This window comes from Ostrea edulis, chromosome 2, assembly GCF_947568905.1.
Source record: "Ostrea edulis chromosome 2, xbOstEdul1.1, whole genome shotgun sequence".
Taxonomy (NCBI): Eukaryota; Metazoa; Mollusca; class Bivalvia; order Ostreida; family Ostreidae; genus Ostrea; species Ostrea edulis.
In genome coordinates this window covers 33,818,219-33,841,353 of record NC_079165.1, presented here as the reverse complement: position 1 = coordinate 33,841,353, position 23,135 = coordinate 33,818,219, and the positions used below count along the sequence as shown (strand labels likewise).

At 36.4% G+C, this 23,135-nt stretch overlaps 1 pseudogene; it reads left to right on the top strand.

The window, feature by feature from the left end:
• The first annotated feature begins 6,420 nt into the window (after positions 1–6,420).
• LOC130051630 (uncharacterized) lies at positions 6,421–22,919 on the top strand (annotated as a pseudogene).
• The last annotated feature ends 216 nt before the right edge of the window (positions 22,920–23,135 follow it).

Genomic DNA, 23,135 nt, shown 5'->3' with positions numbered 1-23,135 from the left:
CACAATTTGTTGCCATTCAAAATAATAATTTAAAAAGATGTCCTAAAACAGCAATAAAACAAAAAAACAAAAAAACCCGCCAAAAAACCAAGATGTTTTGTCCGATGTTCAAAGTCCTAATGTGGGGGTATTGTATTGTATTGTTTATTGACCTAGAACCATACAGTTCGTAGGTATAAATTATATACAACAGCTTATACAATGAAATAGTAACAGAACATAATATATCATACTGATGTACATGGACAGGATAGATACTGAGGATAATCTTATAATAACTGAGATCTAATAGATGAACATTTATATAGGTATTTACCAAGTTTACATAATTCCGTAATATTTCCAGTTGATAATAGTTGGATAAGCTTGAAAGTGGAGGGGTGTTTATAATAATATTTCTTTAAATACTGTTTTCTACAATCATTATAAAAAGGACATACTAATTCATCTTCAATACTCTCTGAACATAATTTACATTTTCTTTCGTTTCTTGGAATATTGCTAAATCTATCTTGTTCAATTTCTAATTTATGTTAGGATAATCGGTTTTTACTAATATTTTGAACATACATACTTGGAACAGATTTTGTAAGATACAATTGTAATTTAAAACCTTCATTGACATATTTATATAAGTTACATTTTGGTGACGTCTCAAAAACACTATAAATTTCTGAAGGGTTAAAGAGTCTTTTACTTTGACTGCCTCAATAATTCCCCCCTACACTTCATTTTCTTCAATCGTTGCGGGTGGGATGGGGTGGTTAGAGTCCTCTACTATGAGTGCCTCCTAATATCTTCATTTTCTTAATTGGTGGTGGTGTGCGTCTTCTGCTATTATATCAGAACTTTCAAGCTGGGGTCAAGTGGGAGGAGGGGGGTTGTCACCCAATATATCTTTTATTTGCATTACAAAATAACAAATAATGGATATTGTTATTAAAGGTGGGGGACAGCCACTCTTGTCCCCTCCCCTTGATTCTATGTGCTTGATAACGACTCATAATATGATAAACTCAATTATTACATTTTGCATTAGTACAATTTGCGTCGAGTACAACTCAGAATGTAAGAACGCAAAATGGCATAGATATATAAGATCTATTGAATGCCAAATTAGCATAAAATGAAGTAATTGAAAATAACATTATTTAAAGATATGTTTAATTTTTAATTATTGTGTGATTTAAATGAATCAAATAAATCTGTATCATCAATCAATGCGAGCAATATTGAGTTACGGTTCTCTTTTATTGAATTAACGATATCATTTGTCTTTTAATAAGAGCGCGATTATTACAAGATCATCGTTTGAATTCTCTCTCTCTCTCTCTCTCTCTCTCTCTCTCTCTCTCTCTCTCTCTCTCTCTCTCATCCCATGCACTCGTACCGTGTTGTATATGCAAATTATATATGCATAAACAATTTATGTACCTAAATGATTTCCTGATTTATAAATCTGCAATACTCTGACCAGTAAATCATACGGTATAAGGATTCATGCACAATACAGGGGAAATATTCTACTCTGATACTTCCCCTGATTGAAGATAGCTGATCGGCACGGGCTAAGTGTGTCGCAGTCTGTACAATGGACAATGGTGTTTACAGTTGGAATACAAATGGAGTTTATCGTTTTGTTTCATGGATTATGCAAATAAAGGGTGTTTTACTACTACTTTCGACAAGTGTACACGTACATCTGCGATCCTTTAAAGATATTACGAGTAGACCGAGGTAAATAGTCGTCCGCATTCGATGCGTTTTCATGTCGGGCATACAGGTCATGTGCATAAGTACAGTAGTATTTATGTATTTGCATTTTGCTTGAAGTAAGTGTGAATGGTATAGATTTTATATCCTTTGCTTATTCCATTTTATCAATAGATAATAGAGGAAATATTTCTCCTCGTTTTTGTATAGTTTTGACATATTTACTGCAAATGTACGTACATTCACGTAAAGAAAATGCATTCTATATTTATTTATCCAAAGCTTTTAGAATGATTTACTACTGTACGATATGTTTATTGTAATTTTTAGCACTGCATGGTGTTCCAAAACGTGATTTCATTTCGTTTTGATGTCCTATAAATTAGTATCGGAGAAGTACCCGCACAGGGAAATGGAAGACACTGATGTGAAGTGAAGCGTAGCAAAACTCATCCCCTTATATACCATGCGAACCCTGATACATATAACAATAGAATATCCAACTAATATGGCAGATTAGCAGAGAAATATGGCGGACATATAGAATTATACTATATTTATTAATTCATGTCGGCTATAAACGCCACTCTGATTCCACGCACCAGTACTCTGAAGTTGAAATAAAAGTATGTTTGAGTTCCTCATTAAAAATATCTTCGTGGTCTTTGGTAATCAGGTCTTCCAACAGTCTGTTGGAATTCCGATGGACACGAATTGTGTTCCATTGTTAGCTGACCTGTTTTTATATTCATATAAAGCAGAATTTATGCAAACACTTCTACGTGAAAAGAAAAATAATATCTTGCTCTGGTTTTCAATTCGACATTTAGATATATCGACGACATATTATCTATTAACAATACTAATTTTCATTCATATGTCAATTTGATATATCCCAGTGAACGCGAAATAAAAGACACTACAAAGTCGTCTACTTTTGCTTCATACTTAGATATTTTATTGAAAGTAGATATTAACGGCAAACTAACAACTCAACTTTATGACAAACGGGATGATTTCAACTTCTCCATTGTCAACTTCCCATATCTATGTAGCAATATTCCATTATCACCTGCATATGGTGTTTATACATCTCAACTGATTCGATACGCAAGAGCTTGTTCTACTTATGGTGAGTTTTTAAATCGTGGCAGGCTACTGACAAACAAGTTGATGGTGCAGGTTTTCCAACTGTCTCGTTTAAAGTAAGCATTTCGCAAATTCTATGGTCGTTATAACGATCTGGTTTTCCAATACAACCTATCATTGGGTGAAATGCTGTCTGACGTCTTTCATACCGATTGTTAGGTTGTTCTTGGCAAACTGATTTTGACTGCGGATAACTTCGTTTACCTGATGAAAATATAGGGCTCACGACGGGTGTTACCGGTCGACAGGGGACGTTTACTCCTCCTTGGCACCTGATTCCATTTCTGGTGTGTCGAGGGATCCGTGTTTGCCCAACTCTCTATTTTGTATTGCTTATACGAGTTATGAGATTGATAACTGTTCGTTGTCTTCACCTAGCATGATTATGGATGCTGTCCATCACAGGCTCTTTAAACCACCACGGGTCATGGATGATATTCCTTCCGAATCATGCCGTCAGTTTCTTAAACTCAAACTAACAAAAGAATCCGTGCCGTTAACATACGCAACATTATTCGTCATAAAAAAGTTCAATCTTGAATTCCAACATATATCTATAAGTCCAGTTCTACCACCTCTATTCCTAAAAATATACTTCTAATATTGCATCCAAATCTTTTAGTTACAACAAACTTTGCTTTGTCTAGATATAGACCATCTTATACTTTATCCGTCTAGATCTACGTGTTCTTGTTCTTTTAAGTATAGTTCAGCTGGACATGTCATTACTTGTGATGTTGATCACATGGGCTAAGCCCGTTTTGGGTCGAACTCTGTGATAACATAAATATAGAAATGGGTCTAACTCTGACCCAGATATGAAAAAAATCCATTCGCATCAAACGCCTAAAATATCAGTAATTATATGCGATATGCGTAATTTTGTGGTCTCCTTGCAAAGATGAATGTTTTAACTACCTACATGCCAAATTTCAAGCAACACGTTCATAAAATAAAAGAGACATACGCAATCGTTCTCTCGATTTCACCTTTTTATTTTTACTCGGACAGTTACCGGTCTACATTATGTAGGTCACCATGTGGTTTTGCACCTATGACAGCAGCGAAATTCAGACTAGTGTGAAAGGTTTTTGACCTATTCGTACAGTTTTCGGAGGTATAATCCAACTGACCTTTCAAAAGATGAAATTCTTCAAAATCATGCTTTACTTTTAGAGACATGAAAGGTGAAAATAACGAACAGCGATCGATCTCATATCCCCCATTACTGTTCCAATCAATGGGATGGATGAATATGTACTGGATTCCTAAACTTCAGAAATTCCCTTACAAACAAAGATACATGATATATTGCTGGATCCAGTAAATGTTCTATAGAGCCCCTATCTTTACTCCTCACGAAAATATTAAAAGCTGCAAAGGAGAAACTTCAAACGTACCTTGCTGCAAGATATACCAGAAGTGGTGTAAATCAAATGTGGATTCTAAAGAAATTTCAGTATATTTAAAATCGCAAGACTTTATCAAATCCACATCAAAACGTATGACTTTTCAACACTTTTCCACGACCATTTCTCACGATGAATCAAAGACTAGACTTTTGAGATCGTAGATAAAAATGAAAAAGGGGAATATCGATATCTAGTGATCAGTTACTTTCTTCAACACCACTCTGATTCCACTCAGAAGTACTTTGAAATGAAATTAAAAATATGCTGAGTTCCTTAAAGACAAATCTTTGTAGTCTTTGGTTATCAGGTCTTTCAACACTCTGTTGGAATTCCCATGGGCGCGAATTCTGTTTCTTTGTAACCTGATCTATTTTTATATTTTTATCTGGCAGATTTTATTCACAAGCTTCTACATGAGACGTTTTATATATCAACAATAATGAGTTTCATTCATATATAGATCGGTAGTTTATTGGAAATATATATAAACGGCAAACTAACCACTCAGATGTATGACAAAGGGGATGACTTTAACTTCTCCATAGTCACCTTCGTAAATTTATGTACGGGCAATGTTCCATTAACACCTGCATATGGTGTTTACATCTCCCAACTGATTCGATTCGCAATAGCTTGTTGTGCGCTTCATCAGTTTTTAAATCGAAGCAAGCCACTGACAAACAAGATGATGTTGCAGAGGTTTCAATAGTCTCGTTTAAGGTCGGCATTTCGCAAATTAAAGTGTCGTTAATATAAAGATCTAATTTTCAAATAAAAGCTACAACTGAGCCGAATGCTGTCGGAATGCTTAGGCTTCTCTTTACACAATGATTTTGACTACGGATTACTAAGTTTGCCTGATCAAGAGATAGGGATCACGGCGTATGCGACCAGTGGACAGGATTTTCTCACTCTTCACATACACCTGATCCCACCACTGGTGTATCCAGAGGTTCGTATTTGTCTTACTCTTGAATTTGTATATTTTGTAGCAATTATAATATTGATCACTATCTGTTATCTTCGTCTTTTCTAGAACGAACTCGCAATTTAGTTGATTAAATTTTATTAAGAACCACGAGTACAATCAGGATGTTGGTGAAAGTGGTCTATAAATTAGAGGTATTGCTTTATGCACTCAAAATGTTTTATCGATCATTTTCAAGCAATGAAAAGTTTAACTGGTATAGAGGATCTTTCAGATATGACTCGGAAAACGAAAGTTTCGAATTGCAGCAGACATTGGCACGTTAAATAATCCTCTCTGCTACGATAGTTAGTGCTAGGCGTAGGTCTAAATTTGTAGTCCTTCCCCTTCAGTTTTTGGTGTCTCAGTATGAGTGAAATTCTTGAAGGGACGTAAAACAATGAAATGTAAACAAAACATAAAGTGTTCATCACTCAGAAGAATTAACACCTTCCTCACCTTCTCTATAAACTTAATGCAATGATTTTCTTATAAATATATGTATCATAAATCGAAAATTGTTTAACACTCATTTTGACTGCGGATTACTCCGATTACCCTATCAAGATATAGGGCTCATGGCGCGTGTGACCGGTCGACAGGGGATGTCTGATCCTCCTAGGCACCTGATCCCATCTCTTGTATCTCCAGGGGTCCGTTTTTGCCAAACTCTTAATTTTGTATTCCTTATAGGAATTACAAGATTGATCACTGTTCTTTATCTTCACCCTTTTCATTCATTCAAGATGAAGATTCCCTCTACAAAAATTGAGCTTGCGCTTACATTGTAAATGGGAATAACATCTACCCCGACATCTTCGCTAGCCAAGGGTGACGATACACGGTGTTCCTCTTTCACCCTTGGCAGATATAGCCGCCGAAATGAAAACTTTGAAGAAGCCATCTGATTGGCTGCGCGGCTTGGCTTTTGCACGGATTTTACTAATAGACGCTTTACACATAAATCAATTCTTATATAAAAATTATAAAAAGAAACTAATAAATTTGGTATGATTTAGTGTGAAATGATTATGATATTATTGATTATCGACGATCCACTTTTTAAATGAATATTTCAAGACCTGCTGTTAGGTTTTTTTCAAAATTTGCATCGTTTCATTTTGCGTATTTTAGTTTCGAAAATTTCAACCAATGAAAATCCATGATAAATCAAACAAAATGAATGCGACCACATGCAGAACGTGTCGGGCCATTCTTGACAAGAAATCAAGGAGAACAATTTTTTCGTCAACGTTTGAATTCACTCAACAGTTTTGTGAAGTGTTGGGCTAAATCCCATCTCCAAATGACGGCTCGTATGTGTGTAGTCAATGCTATTCAAAATTACGGAAGTTGTCTAAAATTCACTATGACTTATTGCACAAGATGGATGATTTGAGAAAGGAAAAAGGAGAAGTAATTAAATCTTTTCGTCAAAATCTGACGTTGGGCAATGTAAGTGCGACCGCTACCACGATCGAGTTATCATCGAAAAACAAGGACACGCTGACAGCAGTAGTGAATGTGATCACAGATGATTCCAACTCTAACTTGGAGTCCAAGAGAAGTAGGCAGGGAGTTGGACTGTCACCAACTCCAAGGAAAATAAAGAAAAGTAAATCAGGTGAATATAATCATTAATATGACAGGTAACTAATATGTTGACGGTGCTACCGTTTGAGCGAGCGCAGCTTCATGTATGTACCTATTTTGTAATGTCCATGATTTGATCAGGTTCAATTTAAACAATATCTATTTGCCAAATACTCATTACATGAATTTTCTCCCAGGGTTTTATATCAATACATGTATACATGAATGTGATTGAAATAATTTCAAGTTTGTAAAACTGTGTTTAAACAGCACTGCCTTTCAATATAATGAAAATTTAAAAATAAATCGATGAATTCAAGTATTGGGTATGTATATGCCCCCACCCATGCAAACCTATCTTAATTTTTTTAAAAATGAAATTCATATCATAATCCCCTTGTAGCAATGGTATGTTCCAAAAGAGAAAATTAGAACAATTTTTATAATATTGTTGATAATTAGTTGCATGTAACACAATGATGAAAATTTTCAGCATTCACAAATAATCATTGAATAAAATAGCAACATCTCCACTGTTGTTGTGAGGATACATTAATTAAGATTAATTCACAAAACTAGGATTCATTAATGATTATCAAGTTGCAATTTTCGTTATCATGAGGGAGAGGGGGTGTCATCGTGGTTTGCATTACCGGAAATGGATTCAATCACTTATAATTTTTAGTTGCGGAAAAAACCCAAAGATTTAAAAAAAAAATGCATTCAATCCGACCAAATTCCATCGAGGTTTTTGTAATTTTTTAAATAGCACTAATTCAGTACCTGTGCTCCCTCACATATTCTAACAATTTAAGTTAGTCTCCCTTTTTTTCTAATTATAATTCCTATTGAGAATTTAGTATTTTAATCAGATTTGTGGTTTGCAGTCGATTATACACGATTTGTATTCGATGCCATGTTACGTATGCCTATTGTTTACGTATATAATTCCGTCCCGGTAGTATGACTTTTACAAATGGAAATAACAAGTACGTATTTAGATCCGCCACTGTCAGTCTTATTATTTTATTATGACGTACGTCAAAACGCAGACATGACGTCACACATCATCTTAGCCTGCTTTTCATAAACATTGCACTTCTTTAAACATTTCGCCTAATGGTGCACTGAATTTTGGAGCTAGGAGACCACAAGATTAGGATGATAATCCACGTAAGTTCATAATCATATTCCAAGGTGTGACTTTGCGAGATCTCAGCCATTTTTGACAAGGGACTTCTGGGATTGGCGTCAAAAAATTTCCTTGTTAGAGGTTTAGATTCAGCTCGGATTATTTCCCGCGCTCTAGTCATTAGAGCTCGCAGTACGAGCCAGCGCTTCGCGCTGGCTCGCTGCGCTCGCTATTAAGTAGTAATGCACATTCATTTTGTCAATATACATTGTTGTTTGTTTGTTTGTTATATAAACAATTTCAACATGTTGAAAGTAGATACAATATATTTTATATGTTCTTAGAATTTGGAATTATTCAGTTGGTTTGGAGTTGATGATGAAAATATTGAACATTCTGACCTAAATGATAATACAAATTTTAATTTAATTTAACAGTTTCTGTAAAGACTCCAGATAAACCCAAGCGAAAGCCATGTATTAAACTTTTTACACCCAGTAAAATTAAGGTGAATGTGTAATTTTGTGTATGTCATTAATAAGTAGAAATAGACATATATTAAATAAGTTTAATGATGTAAAGTTCAATGTAGTTTCAAACTTTGATAAATCTTTTGAGTATGGGTTATTAGGTGTTTCTGTTATTGAAATACTGCACATTATTCAATGATTTAAATGCATTACTACTGTCTAGTAGTATATATATATGCAAGAAATGACTGCTAGTTACTGTTATTCTAAGATTCTGAGCATCTGATGCCTTTTAATGAAAATAATTGATGGTTCATTCTTGTTTGGTTATCATATGATTGATATACATGTGTAACAATTTGTATATCATATGGCTGTTTTAAAATTCAACTTGCATACATTTGTAGGTGTTGTTCAACACTGGAAAACAGATCAAATCTAGACTTGTGAAGGATGTTGAACTGAAACGAGTTGTCAAAGCCATATCAAATGGACAGCCTAAACGAAAGATAGCAATGATAGCATATAACTCTTTTCTGAAAGAGGAATTCATTAGCTGCGTTATCATAAAAAAAAGACATTACAAAGTTGGTATCCAAAAAGACAAATTGCTGCTTAAGAAGTACAAAGTGTGACAACATATCTAATTTCAAATTTGACAGATTACTTTTTGAGATACAGTTACATGCTCCCATATTATACAAAACTCTGTCGCATTCTCTCAAAGATTCCAACGTTGGAATAGCAGTAACCACAGCCATTATTGCGAGAAACAAAAATATGCATATGTCTGAACTACATCACATTGTTGCTCAAATTTTGGATCACAGTGGGACAACAGATGAGGTAAAATTTTAAATTGAATCCCGTATGATCTGAATTTTTCAAAATAATTTACTTATTTATCTAGAAAGGATAATTGGGAACTGGAATTTTGTTATAGATATTTAGAACTTGCAGCTAGATAATAGTGTTTTGTCTCTGTTCCTGTTTTGATATGTACTATATACTCCTTATCAAAACAAGCCTCTATTTCTATTGTTAGTGTCACAGCAGGTGTGGCACGATAAAGATCCCTTCAAGTTCAAAGGCCATAAGCATGATAAGCGCCGAGCATAGGCCTAAATTTTGCAGCCTTTCACCGGCAGTGGTGACGTCTACCTATGAGTGAAATATTCTCGAGAGGGACGTTAATCAATATTCAATCAATCTATTGTTTGTTCAGATGTCAACATTTCATTGTCTGACAAAAACTAAATTTACATAGTTTTCTCTAACCCCCCCCCCCCCCTTCTCCCAAAATCTAAATATGATGAATGTAGAAACTGAATGAAAAAACCCATACAAGAGTATAAATACAGGTAACAGTCTGTATACCTTTTCTACTGGTTATTCACAAATGCAAGTGTTAATTCAAACTATTTAATGGTCATAAAATGTAATTTTATCATGTGGTTTTCAACAATTGTTGGGTTTTTTCTTTTTCCACTATTAAACGTGTAATCGTTGTTGGATAACAGAAACGTACGGGAGTTTTTACCCTCCCTCCCCCTAGCTATTTGAATTTAGATTTTTATCAGACTTTGATCTTGCCCCTAATGACCATCAACTTCCACATGATTAGGATACATGTATACCAAGTAGAATGTCAAGATCACAGGTGTGCCATGCAGTGTTTGATATCGTTATACATTTCAAAATTTCACATTCTGTGGTTCATGATAGTAGTAATTGTAATATTAAAGCAAATTTTATTGATCAGATTCTTATTACAGTGCATTTCCTTGTTCCAAAAAAAATGGGACTGAGTGTGTCCTCCTCGGCAGCAACTAAGAAGAAGGCAGATCTAGCAGAGTACCAGACTGAGCATATCAACTCGACAGTCATCAATGAAAAAAAAGCACTGGAAACGTTAGGTACTGATGATCTGAACACTTCAGATATAATCGGGGATAATTTTGACATTTCTAAAAGCCCATCAAACATGAGCAAAGAAAAACAGAGAAAGAGTCTGCATTGGTTCTTAATGATAGGTTTACAGACGCGTATTACTGACAATGGTTTAAGTAATCAGTCCCCATCTGTATCCATCAGTGCTGTTAATAATGGTGTTTTTGTTCCAAGTCGTTCTGATTGTGAGTTTTTAGAGGAAATAAAGACATAACATTATGTTTACCTATATACAAGTTTATTTTTTCCATTTATTGTAATTTAAAACAACAACCCCCTCCCCATTGTGGCTGTTGTTGGTCTTGGCAACTAGGCAATGAGTACAATTTTAAAGTTTTACATTAAAATTTTACCATGAAAATCACACCTGTGTATTGACACCCGAATGGTACAGGCCAAAAACACATCATTGCCTAATGTAAAACTTGCACGGTACCAATTTTGATGCACCAGATGCGCATTTCGACAAATAATATCTCTTCAGTGATGCTCAACCGAAATCTTTGAAATCCGCAATAACTATGAAGTTTTAGAGCTAAATATAGCCAAAAACAGCGTGCCAAAAAAAGTGGAGCCAAATTCGTCCAAGGATAAGAGCTATGCTTGAGGGAGATAATCCTTCATTTTGAAATGAATTTCTAAATTTTATAACAGCAATTAAATATACATCCGTATTTTCAAGCTAGTAACGAAGTACTTAGCTACTGGGCTGTTGAGATCCTCGGGGACTAACAATCCACCAGCAGAGGCCTCGACCCAGGGGTCATATTATAATGTTATATCATAAAATCAAGCAACAAATTTAGCAGATCTTGTCTTTCCGGTTAACGGCAATGAGACGATTTGCAACCACCCCCAAACATCAATCATTAAAATGTCAATTTCAATTAAACAAAAAACCATATGACTATGATTCCGGTGAGCGGCAATCAAAGTGTATCATATATAATTAATATATATATATATATATATATATATATATATATATATATATATATATATGTGTGTGTGTGTGTGTGTGTGTGTATATATATATATATATATATGTGACCAAATTGTCACCAAATAATTCAATACATACAATATTGTCCAATCAAATCATTCAATGTCCAATCACAGGAACCAGACGCGCATGCTTCTTGTGTTCCGTAATCAAAAATGTACTTTATCTGGCCCCAAGTTGCCAAAACAGTCTATTCAAACACACTCCATTGTAGTTGTTTCTTTTCCCATAACCACCACTATATCCAAGAATCGAGCTCACCTGAAAAATTGAAAACATTTTCCGCAGTACATATTCTTACAACTTTTTGGGATGGGTGGGAATGGAAATTAAAATTTTGTCTCGACTGTTATCTAACCGTTCTCCCGAAAATGCCATAAAAGGAAATGCTATTCTATTTGCCAACTTATTTCCGGTAGGATTCCGGAATAGTGTTTCCGAAAAAATCCTACGAAATAAAATATATTTAAGTCTGGCTAAAATAAATGGATTTATAGTTAATTCTATAAATCTTATTATGAAAATAATTGTCAAGTGTAAAATCTGAATTTGTAATATTTAATTGCACTATTTTCATTGATGCAATGATAATCTTAACACCCTCTGTTTCCCGCACTTTTGGTCATGTGATGCGGGGGCATAATAATTTGTGAGTAGAAATAAAGAGCAGCGAGAACATATGCACGTGTTGACTGTTGTGTCCTATACATTACACAGGATAAAATATTTGGCGACGAGGATAAAACGATTGGAATTCAGTGCTTGATCATTTTGATGGAACAAATGGATTTCCGTGACGGATTGTTTACCTGAATGGGAAAAATGGCTTGATCGCCTAGAACTTTTATTCACAGGAATGAACATAGACGACAACGGCAGAAAGAGAGCTCTTTTATTACACTACGCCGGGGAATGTGTGTTCGATATTTACACGGCAGAAAAAGGAGACAGTCCGACCTCCTACCAGGCCACTAAACAGGTACTTGGCACTTATTTTTCCCCCAAGAAAAAACATCCAAATGTCTGTTTACAAATTCAGAAACTGCAAACAATCGGGTACTCAGACACTTGATGAATATGTAACTGAACTACGCAAACTGTCCAAAGACTGTGAATTCAATGATGTAAACAATGAAATTTTATCTCAAATCATTCAACATTGTCGCTCTAATCGTCTGCGAAGGAGAGCACTGCGTGAACCTGATATGACATTACAGAATCTGATGGATTTAGGTCGCGCGATGGAAGTAGCCGAGTTGCAGGCACAAACAATGGAAGAGCAATGTGAGCGTTCTGTGAATGTTATGAACAAACCAAAAATTAACTCGAAACACAGACGGGCAGGAAAACCAAAAGGTTAGTTCAAGGACAAGGCCAGCGCTGCCGCAAACAGCACGTGTAGAAACTGTGGAGGACCTTATCCGCATGCAACATAATGCCCGGCTAAAGGTAAACAATGCCTTAATTGTAAAAAATTAAATCACTTCGAGAGAGTGTGCAAATCGAAGAAGAGTGAAGGAGGCAAGGGAAGCCACTCGAGCACACCCAAGACAAACATCGTGCGTGAATTAGCTGTAGATCACGACCAGTCGTCAACAGATGATGAGTACTTGTACACCATTAATTGTAGTAAAGGACCAAAACAGTGTCTGAAGGTTAATGGAAATCATTGTGACTTTCTGTTGGACACTGGAGCGTCAGTCAACATTCTAGATGAAGCGTCTTACCTCAAAATAGGTCAGCCGAGACTCGAGACGGACGGTGCTAAGCTCATACCGTATGGAGTTGATACGCCGTTGGACGTTATTGGAACCTGTTTACTCGCAGTGCAATGGAAGGAATCAACACAGAAACACAAATTTTATGTTGTTCGTGGTAACAATGGTGCATTGTTAAGCTATTCTACGTGCCGTGCTCTAGATCTAATACAAATCGTGAATCAACTGTCTAGCACTGATGTCACTCGGAAGTACCAAGATGTGTTTAATGGAATTGGCAAACTTTCGAATAAGAATGTTCACATTCATACTGATGCCTCAGTGAAGCCTGTTGCGCAACGCAGCAGACGTATACCGTTTCATCTGCTTCCGAAAGTCGAGGCGGAGCTACAAAAGCTGATAAACGATGACATCATAGAGCGCGTAGGAAACGAGCCAACACCATGGATGTCGCCTATCGTGTGCGTCCCTAAGAAAAACCCGGACGAGATACGAGTATGTGTGGACATGCGCGAGGCGAACAAAGCAATCATCCGTGAACGACATTTGATGCCTAAGGTAGATGAGCTTATTCACGACCTCAATGCAAGGCGAAGATAACGAACAGTTATTCACGACCTCAGTGGTGCGTAAGTATTCAGTAAGCTTGATCTTCGGCAAGGGTACCACCAACTCGAGTTGGATCATGCAAGTCGTTCAATCACCACCTTCAACACTCACGTAGGAATCTTCAGGTACAAACGTCTGAACTTTGGCATTTCCTCAGCATCCGATATATTTCAGGAAGCCGTGCGAAGCGTGATACAGACTGTGACAGGTGCTAGGAATATCTCGGATGATATATTGATATTCGGCAAAACGCAGGAAGAGCATGACAAAGCTCTTGAGGACACTCTTAAGACATTGAATGACAATGGTCTGAAACTTAACCGATCCAAGTGTGAGTTCAACCGTGATCACATCACATTTTTTGGCTTGGTATTCAACAAATCTGGAATATCACCTGATCCTGCAAAGGTATCAGCTGTACGTGATGCACAGAAGCCATCTAACGTTCGCGAGCTCCGAAGTTTTTTGGCATGACTTCATATTGCTCCAGGTTCATTCCGGACTATTCGACTGTTAGTGAACCTCTGAGACGTCTGACACGCGCAGACATATCGTGGTCATGGACTGTCGAACAGGATGTCGCATTCAACAAACTGAAATTGCTCCTGTCTAGTGACACTTTGATTGCATACTATAATCCGAACAAAATGGTCGAACTGATAGTGGATGCTAGCCCAGTTGGCTTGGGTGCGATTCTCACTCAGGAGAACAAGGTTGTTGCGTACACTAGTAGATCGTTGAGTTCCATAGAATCCCGCTACAGCCAGACTGAACTCGAGGCCCTCGGTATTGTCTGGGCATGTGAACACTTTGACATGTACTTACGAGGTGCCCCGTATTTCCGAGTTGTGACGGATCATAAAACGTTAGAATCCATCTGGAAAAGAACCAAACCGCTGCTCAGGATAGAGAGATGGGGACTCCGACTACAACCTTACAAGATGGAAATTAGTTACCGCCCCGGGAAGGATAACCCAGCCAACTATATTTCTAGTATCGACAAGCAAGCTATCACGAGAGGAGGATATTGCTGAACACTATGTGCGATTCGTTGCCGAGAAGTCCGTGCCGAAAGCTATGACCCTTTATGAAGTCAAGATGGCCACTAGCCTTGACAAGACAATGCAAAAAGCTATATACTTTTCGCGTACAGGAAACTGGCACGAAATGAAGCGCTTGGAAGACGAATCTGTCAATTTGTTAGAATTACAGGCTTTACGCAGTGTTTAAGATGAGTTAGTAGTGTATTCTGACAATGTTTTGCTCAGAGACGGTCGTTTAGTGTTACCAAAATCTCTCCGCGATCGTGCTGTCACTATCGCTCATGAAGGGCACCAAGGAATTAGTCGCACTAAAGCCCTATTGCGTTGGAAAGTGTGGTTCCCTGGTTTAAATGATTTTGTTGAGATTGCTTTAAAGTTCTGTTTAGCTTGCCAGAGCGTTATCGACAAGCCTAGTCGTATTGAACTGTTTAAGATGTCCGATATGCCGAGTGGACCATGGGAAAACCTAAGTGCTGACTTTTGTGGACCTTTACCGTCAGGTGAATATTTATTTGTGGTCACCGATGAGTTCACTAGATATCCAGTGGTGGAGATCAGGTCTACCTCAGCTAATGCAACTATTCCTGTCCTAGACAAGGTCATTTCTATGTTTGGAATTCCGAAAGTTGTGAAAACTGACAACGGAAGTCCGTTCAATTCCGCTGCATTCAAGGAATACTCGGAAAACACTGGTTTTCATCACCGAAAGATCACACCCCTATGGCCTCGAGCGAACGCACAGGCGGAATCTTTTAACAAGCCGATGATGAAAGCAGTTCGAGATGCACATGTTGAGAAGAAAAACTGGAAACAAGAACTGTACCGTTTCCTTCGTCAATACAGGAACACCCCGCACCCGTCTACTGGATTCAGTCCGTTCACTCTTATGTTTGGTCGTGACACGAGGACCAAATTTCCGTAGGTATCTAAGACTTCCATTCGTGGCATGGACGAAATTGCCAGACAGCAAGATGAATACGCGAAGCGGAAAATGAAGCTAGGCAACAGGAATACGACTCGAGATATCAAGAGTGGAGATACCGTCCTCATCAGGAACGAGACGAGAAACAAGTTGACACCGGCTTATAACCCAGAACCCCACGTTGTTGTGAAAGCTAAAGGAACTATGATACCCGCTACTCCTTTATCTAATTCGACGAAGTCTGTTACACGCAACTCTTCATTCTTCAAGAAAATCGCATACCCAAATGATATAACACAGTCGCACAATGGTGAAATTCCCGAGGAGGAGGAAGGAAAAGAGACAATTTCTTATACGGAAAACGCGAAACCGAAAACACCGGAAAGACCTACTCTTAATTCACCTGTGAACGCACCAAAACCCGCTAGAAATTTGTCTGAGAAAGCGTACGTCACCAGGTCCGGCCGTTCTGTCAGACAACCCAGTGTTCTGAAGGACTTTGTAACCAAGTGACTTGTGCATGAACAAATCAACTTATAACTGTATTGTTTTGTGAATTGCATAAGCTTTATAACTTGTTCTCGATAGTTGTATAATCATGTTATTCTTTAATGGCTTTTTAAAAAAAAGTATGTTCTTTGGTAAATTTCTTATCTAAGAAAAGGAGGGATGTAATATCTGAATTTATAATATTTAATTGCAATATTTTCATTGATGCAATGATAATCTTAACACCCTCTGTTTCCCGCACTTTTGGTCATGTGATGCGGGGCGTAATAATTTGTGAGTAGAAATAAAGAGCAGCGAGAACATATGCACGTGTTGACTGTTGTGTTCAATGCAAGGTGAAGATAACGAACAGTGATCAATCTCATAACTCCTACAAGCAATACAAAATAGATAGTTGGGCAAACACGGACCCCTGGACACACCAGAGGTGGGATCAGGTGCCTAGGAGGAGTAAGCATCCCCTGTTGACTGGTCACACCCGCCGTGAGCCCCATATCCTGATCAGGTAAACGGAGTTATCCGCAGTCAAAATCAGTGTGCCAAGAACGGCTTAACAATCGGTATGAAACACGTCAGAAAGCATTTGACCCAATGCGAGATTGTATTGACGAACTAGATCGTTATAACGACCATAGAATTTGCGAAATCCTGACTTCAATCGAGACTGTTGAAATCCCAGTACCATCAACTTGTTTGTCAGTAGCTTACCTCGATTTAAAAACTGACTATACCCAGAACAAGCTCTTGCATATCGAATCAGTTGAGATATATAAACACCATATGCAGGTGATAATGGAATATTGCTACATAAATGTGGGAAGTTGACGATGGAGAAGCTGAAATCATCCCGTTTGTCATACAGTTGAGTTGTTAGTTTGCCGTTAATGTCTACTTTCAATAAAATATCTAAGTATGAAGCAGAAGTGGACGACTCTGTGGTGTCCTTTATTTCCAGCTCACAGGGATATATCAAATCGACATATGAATGAAAGTTATCATTGTTAATAGACAAAACGTCATCGATATATCTAAAAGTCGAATTGAAGGTCACAGCGAGAGATTTTTTCTTCTCACGTAGAAGTTTTTGAATAAATTCTGCTTCATATGAATATAAAAACAGGTCAGCTAACAAAGGAGCACAATTCGTGCCCATGGGAATTCCAACAGACTGTTGGAAGACCTGATCACCAAAGACCACGAAGATATTGTCAATGAGGAACTCTAGCATATTTTTTATTTCAACTTCAGAGTACTTGTGCGTGGAATCAGAGTGGTGTTTAACAAAGTAAGTTTTTGAATGACTGATCACTAGATATGAATATTTCCGTTTTCCGTTTTTGTTGAAGAAGCAACTGTCTATGATGTCAAAAAGTCTAGTCTTTCATTTATCGTGAGGAATGGTCGTGTATAGTGTTGAAAAGTCATAGGTTTTAATGCTATTGATTTGGGGAAAATTCTGTGATTTCAAGTTTACTAAAAGTTCTTTAGAATTTTTTAGAATCCACATTTGATTAACACCACTTCTGGCATATGTAGTCGCACAGTAAGTTTGAAGTTTCTCCTTCACAGCTGTTAACATTTTCGTGAGGAGCAAAGATAGGGACTTGGTAGAGCACTTACTGGATCCAGCAATGTATCTTTGTTTGTAAGGGTTTTTATGTAGTTTAGGAATCCAGTATAGGTACGGTAACTCATATTCATTCGACCCATTGACTGGAATATTAAATGTGTCTAAAACTGAAGCATGGTTTTGAAGAATTTCGTCTTTTGAAAGGGCAGTTGGAGTATAAGTATGATTACCAAAAGTGGAATGAATGCCAAGTTCGTTTAAAATACAGTTGTAATAATGAGCCTTACAAACAAAGACAATGTTGTTACTAGCTTTGTCAGCTGGAACCAAAACATATTCCTCATGTAACCTATCTAATTCTTTTATCACTTCTGGTTTACTAAACACAGAAGGATAGATGGTACGTACTTTTGTTTTCATGTGTCTAATGCGGGATTTTAATATCCCTCTTATGCTTTTAACCCATTCTGACAATGTATCAAGTTCTTCTTTTTCATATTTAGCCCATCGTCTGGCATAATCTTCGACAGAACTCATAATAGAGATGAAGTTCTGTCGCCAATTAAAAGACCGAGGTTTTCTGTATTTAGGACCTTTAAGAATAAGTGATTTGAGGTTATCATTTTCAACTATATTAACATCACCAGTAATGACATGTCCAGCTGGACTGTAGTTGAAAGAAGATGAAGAACAAGAACATGTTGGTGGATTACGTATAAGATGGTCTATATCTAAGCACTGCAAAGTTTGTTTATAATTAAAAAGTTTGGATTCAAGGTGAAGATAACGAACAGTAATCAATCTCATAACTCCTACAAGCAATAGTAGAAGTATAGCTGTAGGAAATACAGGGTGTAGACTTGAACTTGAAATAAGTTGGAATATACGACTGAACCCTTTTATGACGAAGAATGTTGCTTATGTTGACGGCATCTATTCCTTTGTTTGTAAATTTGAGCTTAAGGAACACATTACACAGGATAAAATATCAAGTATGTAGAATGTTTAAAAAAGTATGCTCCATACCTGCCAGATGTTATTCATCACCCTTATCTTGATGAAATGTCTAGAAAGTCTGACTTTGTGGTTCTGGATTTATTGGACAAAAGTGAGAATAAGAGCGAGGACATGATAACAATTCTAGAACACATCCATGCAAAATATATTGCACACACTCAGGAAGAAAACCTCAAGGTTATCAAGAAGAAGGTATTGGGGGGCGATGTGTTGACAAACGAACGAGCCTACAGTGCTCAGTTAGCAATGCTGAATGGCAGGTCCGAGTTTGATCAGCTGGCAGGTGTTATTCACAGACCAGAAGGGTTACATCGTATGATGAATCTGTGTTTGGTAATAGCTGAGTAGTTATGTTTGTTGCTGTTCATGGAGTTATAGGTATTTTATTTCTGTTTCGTTGAGTTTCATGGTCTCTTAGGTCGCACAATTTACCATGCCATATTTGTGTATTAAAAATTTGATCTAATTAACTCCATAAGCATTTATTTTATTGACCTTACACATGGAAGATTTGGTAGTCTGTGTCATTTTAGGGAACCCTCTGGTTTTTAACTGTTTTTAAGAAGAGAAATTCCACATCAATTTGAGTTAAGATTTTTTTCTAGATATCTTGATTTTTGTTCCATTGGTCAAAACAAAGAAAGTGTAAGTTTCTTTCATCAGAATAATTCAGGGTTGACAAAAAAGTGGTCAATATGAGTATTGACAGGGCTGGTGATCAATACTGGTTAAAGCTGGTTAATACAGGTTGATTGAAAATTGTTTGGTCATTATAGTCTGTGTTATTGGTTATTATAAATGTTTAAGTGGTCATTGTGGTAATTACTGTAATTCATAACATGCACTATCAGTTTATAATATATATATACAAGTGTTTTCTATTTCTGTTAAAATTTCTCAGTTTAACAAGAACTACCTGTTGTTTCAAATCTTCATATTAACTGTTAAATAAACATTTGAGGGGGTAGTTTGGTTATATTTTCATAACATTAACATGCACACTGGTCATCTCTGGTCCCAGAGTATGCATTAACACATCTGCGAACCCTTGTTTCCTGTGGTCAGGTAAATTTCCTGCTCTGTGCATTGCAATACATTGTTTATCTAGAGCACTGTCCCTAATTCATACTAAATCACTGCGTTTATTTAATGTCCAGTTACTTGTTATTCTGAAACACTGAATTTTAAGTTAACACCCCCCACCCCCACCCCCCCACCCCCGAATTTTACTGTGATCAATGGTAGGCCGACTGTCAATCAAACTTTAACAATAGATCTCATGTGGAGTGACATCTGCAGAGAGGGTGGTATGTAGCTATTGAGATACATGTAGGTGTTTTGATAACAATAGCAGCCAATAATTACTGGCAGTCTTTAGATTTTGAAGCCCACTACCTGAGTTGTGATAGCATAACTGCTATTTTCTTGCAATTCAAAATTTTGAAAAAGACCATAATTGTTTTCCCCCTCTATCTATACATGTATTATAAATTACACAATCAGAAATCAAACAATACCAGATTTGCATATTAATTTCTAAAATTTGTAACTTAATATTGAAATAATTTATATTATCTTTACAAGAAATTTGCAAAAGAATAGGAAAATGGAAAGTTAGAATCTGAAATGACCGATATTGACCACTTTGGGAGTATTGACAGGGACGGTTAAAACTTGGGGTTCTTACCACCCAAGCCTGGAATAATTACGGTTCTAGCTTCTAGTATTCACAACTACTTAAGAGTGGTATGATTTTTTCCTCTTTAAAGTGGAAGTCTTTTGATTGGCTCAATTTTCGAGAAAATAAAACACTCTGGGTTTGATTTAAAGTGACAGAAAATGATATTTTTCCCGGTAGGTTGAGGTGTTTTTCTTCATTTTTGACCAGTTTTCCTCTGATTTTTGAGGAATTCAGTCACAGTCCTGGCTTAGTCTTGAGGATATGGAGTATTTCTTTATCTGTTCTATTTCAAAATGTTCAATTATTGAATGTTGCATTTTAGAGCATTTATTGAAAGGGGAATGGGATACTGCATATCTACACAACTGAAAAATGTATCAACATATCTACAAGCAACTTTCAATTTTTTTTAAATCACCCAAGATTAAATGGAAAGGAAGTATGTCACATAATGGAGATGTCCCAATCCCATATTAGGATGTTTTATTTGTTTAGATGTTCAAATGTTGCAACTAACTTTTACTTTTTTCTCATCACTAACCTTTTCAAAGGTTGCCATGTAGTAAAACACAATTATTGCAAACATGTTTTGAATGAATTTACAATTATAATCATACAGTAATCCCAAATTAAGTATCTTTGATTTGTTTATTTATGTTCAATGTTGTTACTAATTTTTATTCTCATCTGATCGCTAACCTTTTGATATATATATATATATATATTTAATAACTTGTTCATGGTCTATAATTTATCCATACCTCTTGTAATGTTTATGCAAAAGTAAATTTGAGTAACCAATTCAATTATTAAAAATATTTCTGAACAATAACTGCATCATCTTACTCATTTTTGTAACATTTCAGCTCGTGTATCAGCAATTTTACAAGTTGTCTTCTGCTCGGGAAGTAGGAACTTTAAGTCAGCTGCGAAATGTTGTTCACAGAATAGATGTCCATGGTGGCGATGAAGTCATTCAGAAGTGTAGGTATCAATAGCTTTGTATTAATTTCATGTACATCGACATGGAAATAAGTTAATAGCTAAAAGTGCATTACTTATTAGATGCTTTTCAACACACTAATAGTTTAAATTTAAAAAAGACATAAAACCATACAAACTGACCCTATCAGTAGCAATACCAACTATAATTTGATGAATAATAAACAATGTGTTTTTTAAGTGTGTGCAAAATTATCATTATAATTAGGCATGCTGAAATTAAAGAAGGGAAAAAAATCACAAAGGACCACTCTGCTTTCAAAAATGCTAGTGTGCTTAGTGAGGTTTCTAGGAACATCAGGAAAAGTGGGTGGGTGGGTGTGCCTTGCCTGATCACTAAAACATTTCTATTTTATTTTTTTTAATTTTTTTTTTAGATTTACTGAGTTTTGATTTATATTAGAGCTCACTATGCATTTCTGATGGACTGCTTGGATGCTTTCACCGCAGGAACATGCCTACATCTTCTGGACACGGAGAACTTGGATTCTGAACCGAAACGAAAACAAGAGATTTTTGAGACCCAATCTGCAGAAGACCAGTTCAAGTTTATTCGTCAGATTGCCAAGGATATACTTGATAGATATGTAAACCTTAGTGATGGAAAGATATTACTTAGAAGATAAAGCAATCCTGACCAGATTGATGTGAAATACTGTAAGATAATTATGAGTATATGTACATGTTGTAGTTAATATTTATGTACCACATATTCTAAGCATTTAAAATGCTTTCACATGGGTTGTTTTCCATATTTTTGTAGATTGTGGTCGATTGTCAGAGAAAGTTCAAGAACTAGATGTCAAAAGTCAACAAATCCGAGACATGTTGACCATGAATTACAGAAATATATCTGTATCTCATGTGGAAAGGAATATAAAAAAGTAGATCACCTAAAGAGACACCTGAGAGAGAAAGATTTGTGGGATTTCAGTGAGAATGATGCAGGAGAGGAGAAACCTGATCGGAGTGGTCTATACAGAGCTTCATGATGAAATATTTGCTATTGCTATTGCTGAAAGACACCAATGATGGATATTGTATGGGTGATGGTGACAGGATAATGGCCAATGCCAAGTTGCAAATGCTACTTTCAGGTGTAACCCATCACACAAAATATCAGATCTGGTTGTTTCGCTTCTTAGCCTATTACTATTGCATACTGAGTCCCAGAGATGCTTATGAATAAATATTTCTAGTGGCAACGGACACAATATACCAAACGACAATTTGGTCGAAATCATGGTCCACAGATTAAAAGAAAAAGTGCGCACACAAGGAGCAAATGTTACTTATGAAAGTGCAAGAAAGGCAGCCCTATCACTTCAGATCCAAGATCAAATCAAGTGCAATATGATGCAAGAGGTCAAAATGAAGTCTAAAGGGACCTTGCGGACTGAGACATAAAAAAAGATCGATGTAGAATTGATGATTGATGAATTGAACAAAGCTGAAATATTTGACTATTTGCCTGGAAGGCAATTCAACGCCTTTTCTTCCTTTCAGGACTTATTCTCAAGGGTTAAAGTTGTAGACTTGCATAAACGGATTCAAAGCCAAAAAGAAGCATTATCATATGATCTTGTATAGAAAGATTATGATGGAGCAAAACCATTAAATTTGATGTACCTAGACATTTTGAATCAGAAACTGCTTTATATGTTGAAATCATAC